This window comes from Silene latifolia, chromosome Y (assembly GCF_048544455.1).
Source record: "Silene latifolia isolate original U9 population chromosome Y, ASM4854445v1, whole genome shotgun sequence".
NCBI classification, from domain to species: domain Eukaryota; kingdom Viridiplantae; phylum Streptophyta; class Magnoliopsida; order Caryophyllales; family Caryophyllaceae; genus Silene; species Silene latifolia.
The window spans coordinates 357,927,129-357,933,542 of NC_133538.1; the positions used below are offsets into that span (position 1 = coordinate 357,927,129).

General features: G+C 38.9%; 1 non-coding gene across 1 annotated transcript; it reads right to left on the reverse strand.

Annotated features, from left to right (window-relative positions):
- Nucleotides 1–679: 679 nt before the first annotated feature.
- Nucleotides 680–786, reverse strand: LOC141635719 (small nucleolar RNA R71). Its single transcript, XR_012540384.1, has one exon. It is a non-coding gene; the product is annotated as a small nucleolar RNA R71 (small nucleolar RNA).
- Nucleotides 787–6,414: the final 5,628 nt, after the last annotated feature.

Below are 6,414 nucleotides of genomic sequence, written 5' to 3' on the forward strand. Positions count from 1 at the left end.
TAACTTGACTTAGATTTTCTTAAATTGTTATTAGTTGTGTCTTTCTTTGCCTTGGGGGAGTAAAACTCCTCAAGATTTGTTCTAATTATTTTCAAATTGTTTGATATTTTGCATGTCTAGAAGATCACAAGGTAACTTGTTACCCTTTGATCACGAAATTGAAAGGACTTTGACAACCAATAGAAGACTTGCTAGGAGAACTTTGAGAGGTATTGGTGAGGTTGTAGATATTCAACCAAATACTATTGAGTTCATCAACCCTTTTGTAAGAGAAGGTGAGGAGAACCCAACACAAAATCAACCCACAATGCCTAAGTTTTCATCACATTTCGTACCCACCGAGGAGAACCTACCCAATGGTACTCACACACCACAACATCTAACCGGAAATTTTATTGCCAAATCCGCATTTATCCAATTAGTCGAAAGAAGCCAATTTAGGGGGATGCCTAGTGAAGACCCTCACTCTCATATGGAGACTTTTTGTGACTATTGTGATGCGATTTCTCAAACCGGTGTAACTCAAGACCAAATTCAATGGGTCTTATTTCCTTTTTCTCTAATTGGCACCGTGAAACAATGGTTGAAAGGCCTTGATAAGGCTACTCTCGGAATTGATTCTTGGAAGAAATTGGCTCTAACTTTCTACAAAAAGTTCTATCCACCGAAAAAGACTAACATGCTAAGAGCTCAAATTACGGGCTTTAAGCAAAGAGATGAAGAATCCTTGTATGAAGCTTGGGAGCGATTCAAGGGAATTTGTCGCTCATGTCCTCATCATGGACTTAGCGAGTGGTTCTTGGTACAACAATTTTGGAACGGTTTTTATGAAGACTCAAGAAACATTCTCAACATGGGATCAAATGGAATGTTCACCGAAGTTGATGACAATCAAACTTGGAACAATATTGAGGAAATGGCAGTCCATAACTCACAATATAGTAGACCTCGCAAGGCTACTATAGGAGGAAAGCATGAAGTGGACTCCATTACTCAATTGGGTGCTCAACTTAGTGATCACATTGATACCATCAATTTGAAGTTTGAAAAAGTTATGGCTAGACTTGAAGAAGCCTCAAAATCACCAAAGCATCATGTTAATGCCATGACGGCATCTTCATCAATCCCAAGTGGGATATGTGAGAATTGTGGAACTTTGGGACATGACCAAAGTGAATGTAGGGGAACAAATGAACAAGTAAATGCTTTCCAAGCATACAAGAGTGGTACCCCTTATTCAAACTATTACAATGAAAACACCAAATTCCATCCAAATCTCTCATACAAAAGCCAAAATGTTCAAAACCCTCAACCAACATACACCCCACCTCCCATGAGAAACCAAAATCAAAGACCCTTTTACAACCAAAACCAAGGTTACCAAAATCAAACTCCATACAATCAACAAAATTACCAAGGTTTTGATGTTCAAAAAGCGGTCCTCCAAATGCAAAAGAATCAACAAGAGTTTTTCACTCAAATGCAAAAGGATAGTCAAGCAAAGGAAATCACCATCAATAACATCCTAGCTCACACCAAAATTTGGGAAACCCAATTGACTCAACTAGCATCTTCAAACTCACAAAGACAAAAGGGGCAATTACCACCTCAAAGTAATCCCCCAAGACATGAAACGGTTAGTGCCATTCACTTGAGGAGTGGTACAAGGTATGAAGCACCAAAGAAGCAAGTTGAGGATGAAGTTGTGGAAGCTAGTGACAAAGAAGAAATTGTGCAAAATTCCAAGGATGGAGAACCATCAAAAGAAGAAATTTCAAAGAAAATGAAGACAATGTCAAGGAGAAGGAGCCCATTGTGATTAGACTTCCTTTTCCAAGGCATCAAGCCAAGCCCAAATTGGATGACCAACTTGGAAAATTTATGGAAATTGTGAAAAATTTGGAAGTCTCGATTCCTTTCACGGAATTAATCAATCACGTGCCGGCCTATGCAAAATACATGAAAGACATCCTCACAAAGAAGAAGTCGATCCGGAAGTTTGAGACTATCGCCTTCACTAAGGTGAGTAGTGCAATACTTCAAGGGAGTTCACCTCCAAAACTTAAAGATCCGGGAAGCTTCTCAATACCGTGTACCATTGGCGACACCACGATCAACAAAGCCTTATGTGATCTAGGGGCTAGTGTGAGTGTTATGCCGTACTCGGTGAGTAAAAGGTTAGGGATGGGTGAGCTTAAATGCACCAATATCACACTTCAAATGGCCGATAGATCGACGAAGACACCATTAGGGATATGGGAAGATGTTCCCGTAAGAGTTGGGAAATTTTTCATCCCGGTGGACTTTGTCATTGTTGACATGGAAGAAGACTCCAACATTCCAATCATTCTAGGAAGACCTTTCTTACACACCGCGGGTGCGGTGATTGATGTGAAGCATGGAGAACTCACTCTAGAAGTGGGAGATGAGAGCATAACTTTCAATCTTGACAAGACCATGAGAGCTCCCCGTTTGCATGAACCATGTTTTATGGTTGATCATTATAGCCGGAAGGATGATAGGAAGAAGTCGGAATTCCAATGGAAGAATAAAATTGATGATGCTCCATTCAAAGAGCAAGTGAATTGTAACAAAGAGAGCTTGAAAAGCTCACCAAAGCCAAGCAATGAAGAGGATGGCCTCGTTGGCCAAAACAAGAAAGTGGGAGAGTTGTCTCTATCAACTCAAGAGATCTTTAGTGATCAAGTAGATGAAATTTGTGGTCTTTGGGACGATGAGTTTGAAGGGATTTTCAATCCCTATATTGGTAACGCTATCGATCAAGACCAACATGAAGGACAACAAGGGAAAAGGTCTATTGAAGATCTTTATCATGATAATGAACAAGCTTTTGACTACTTTTTCAAGGTGTTGAGCAACATCAACAACACCTTGGACATGCTGATGCGATCCCGCTAAGTGTTCACAAATTAAGATGTGGTCGTTGGTCACGGTCGAATCAAAACACAATTTATAGCTCCACAAACAACTCTTCAATTAGTAAAGAGGTAAGTAAAGGTCGGATCCCAAGGGACGGGAGTTGAAATGAGATTTCTATTGTAACTAGTGGTGTCTAAGGGGTGTCACAAATTGGGTTGATGTAGAAGGTTACTAAAATAAAATAGCAATGAAAATAATCAAGCAAGATTAATTAAAGGGGTGTAAACAATTGATTAAAGGCACTAGGGTGTCATGGGATCATAGGGGAATCATGGGATATGATCATACAAACATGTTCTCAAATTATAAGCAAGCAATTATTGTTGTGATGGATTGAGTTGGGTTATATCTTACAATCCTAGGAAAGTTTGGGTCCCGGAGCCGAATCGATTAGATTGTACAACACCTACAAGTCGACTTAATCTTCCCTAATCAACAACATGCATGGTCTAATGAGACTCGAGTTGGGTTATGTCTTACAAGTCTTATTGAAAAGATAGAAGATGATAGTAAATGCAAGGATTCATAGGCTTAGCATTTCATCAAATATAACATGTGCATGAGTTGAGATCAAAACAAGCAAGCAAATAAAACATGAAAGCATATTAATTTAAGCATGAATCATTCCCCATGTTGGTTTCCCCTAATCACCCATTAACCCTAGCTAAGAGACTACTCACTCATTATCATGTTGATCATGCTAGCAAGGTTGTCAATCATACCAACAATATGAAACATGATGAATAAATGAAAATAATTAACAATAATTAAAGAGGGATTAAGAGATTATACCTACTAATGATTCCAATAATAAAGCAAAGATAAAAGAAGTACTTGAATGCTTGATTGAGAGGTTGTCAATCTTCCAACAATAACCCAAATAATCTTCAATTACCCAAAATAAAGGATGAACAAAAGAGAGATTAAAGAACTAAAACTTGGATTAAAACTTGATTAATACTTGATTACAATATTAAAGAGAGATTTGATTGATATTAACTACACTAATTATTGATAAGAAGAACATGCCCCTCTAATTAGACTAATGGGGTATTTATAGTGGAAATTAGGGAGGATGCATTAGGGTTAACTAAGGGCTAAACTAGTAATTACACTTTTTAAGTTGAGCAAGGAGGAGCCGGTATTTTTTGAGAGAAGGGCTTCTTTCTTCGTAGCTTGGAGAAGACAATCCGTCTTTGTGCTAGAATCCGGGCGGAATAGGGTCGGGACGGGCGGATTCTGGCGTTGGAATCCGAGCGGATTAAGGTAATCCGGGCGGATTGTGGAGGGGGAATCCGAGCGGATTGTGGCAAAGCCGCTCGGATTGTCTTCTTTGCGGGACGGACGGATTGGTGACAATCCGCTCGGATTGTCGATCAAAAACAAATCTTCTTCTTTTCTTCCCTTTTCTTCATAAATTCCTTGGGGATTTCCTTGGGGACTCAAGGATCTTTTCTCAACATTGCTCTTCTACTATAATATGTACAAAGGCCTTCTAATCTTGTCTCTCCTTGATGCTTGGTCATTGAATTCGATCAATTTAGTCTCGTTTTGCCATGAAAATGCAAGATTCTTACTCCTTTCCTACCAAGGGATCAAAATCTCAAAGAATATGCAAAACAAAGAACTAAAGATAAGAAATGACCCAAATAAGCACTAAAAAGCATGGAAACAAGGCTAATTCGGGGCTAAATATGCGCCAATTATGGTCACATCAAATATCCCCAAACCCAACCTTTGCTCGTCCCGAGTAAAGAGGTGACAAAGACTAGGACCAATACTAACCTATCCTAATAATATAGCCGATATGAGACAATTAGCGGGTCTCACTCCGCCCCTTCAACTCACAACAAGACAACCATGAGGTAGGATGCCTTCTTGCAAGGCAAGGTGGGTCTTGCCAAAATGGCGACACATCCAAACTTTAAGCACACAAAAACACATAATGGATGCATCTACAAAAAGAATAGCCACTCCCTCATCAAGTGGCGGAGGCACTAAAGAGGAACAAATTTAAGAGCATGTAATCCTTCACAAATACTAGTTCAACAAATTACTAAGTCTAAGAGGATGGCACTAAATCACCTCCAAATGGTGTTAAACTAGACTACTTTCGTCCTCAATTTCCAAATGCTTTCGTCAAGAGCGATCGGATGGTGGTGGAATGATGATCCCTATGATGCTAGTGGCATATGACATGACAAGTCTCGAATTCTCTACAAAAGTAAAGGTCATGGATCGTCCCAAGCTCGACCAAGTGGCTTGACAAAAGGCTTTTTGGGAATGAAATGCTCAAATCTTTATTCACAACGGGTGGATATGACTAGTATTCAAAATTGTCCTCATTTCACTTTCACATTTCAAAAATTTAAGATGGGGTTTGTCCCTTCCGGGCTAGTGTCCTTTGCTTTCGCCAATCGCTTATTAGGCAACCGGTTAACCTCTAGACAATAGCTTTTCGGGGTGATAGTCACTCTGTCTCTGGGCGGCCGAATTCACAACCGTATGGGGGCCCAATTCAATGGATCCCACACCAAAGCACATCGAAGTGGTACGCCTCCATCAAAACAACTTAACTTTCTCATCTTTCAACAATTCATAACATTTGAGGTTTCCTTGGCATTACATTACTTCCACATGACAAAATTTCTTTGAAATGAGCACTTCAAGCTTATTGATAGAAAAATATTTTTGGGTTGCTTTACCACAAGGTCAAACAAGGTCACCTAGACAAGTTAACCAAGTCCACATCGCATCACGGGGTTGGATAGGTGACTCACATGCAAACCCTTGACTAAGCCTTGGGTCATGGGTCAAAAGACACTAGTATGACACTATCTAGGGTGTTTTACAACCATTCTAGTAGGCAAAGTCTTAAGTTGAACAAGTATTTATAATGGCTTAGTTGCTCTTGTCAAAGTTCCTAAATAGGCATTTTTCAAAACACAACTACATGCCATGATGCAACTAATATAAACATCCTAATGCAAGTGATTCTATCAACTATTATGACATATAAACTAAATGCAAGTCCTAAATTCACATTGTTATACCGCATCAATCAAAATAAAGCCACATAGTCATTAACATAAAGAGGAAAAAGGAGATTGGAAAGATCATACCATGCGGTCTTCAATATCCTCATGTCTCGGATGTGGCGTAGTCAATCAATGTGAACAAGGATAGAACAAGCACAATATATATACAAGACAATATATACAAGACTACAAAAGGAAATAAACATGTTTTTGGGTTTTCAATTTTCAAATTTTTATGATTTTTGAAATTTTTCAATTTTTTTGGATTTTTGAATAAGAGTTAAATGTTAGAATTCCCATCCCCACACTAATATGGGCATTGTCCTCAATGGCCAAAATGATGGAAATTATGCAAAGATGATGCATGATTTCTATACTAAATGTAATCTATACTAAGCTACACTACATGATGCATGGTTTTTGTTATGACGGAGAG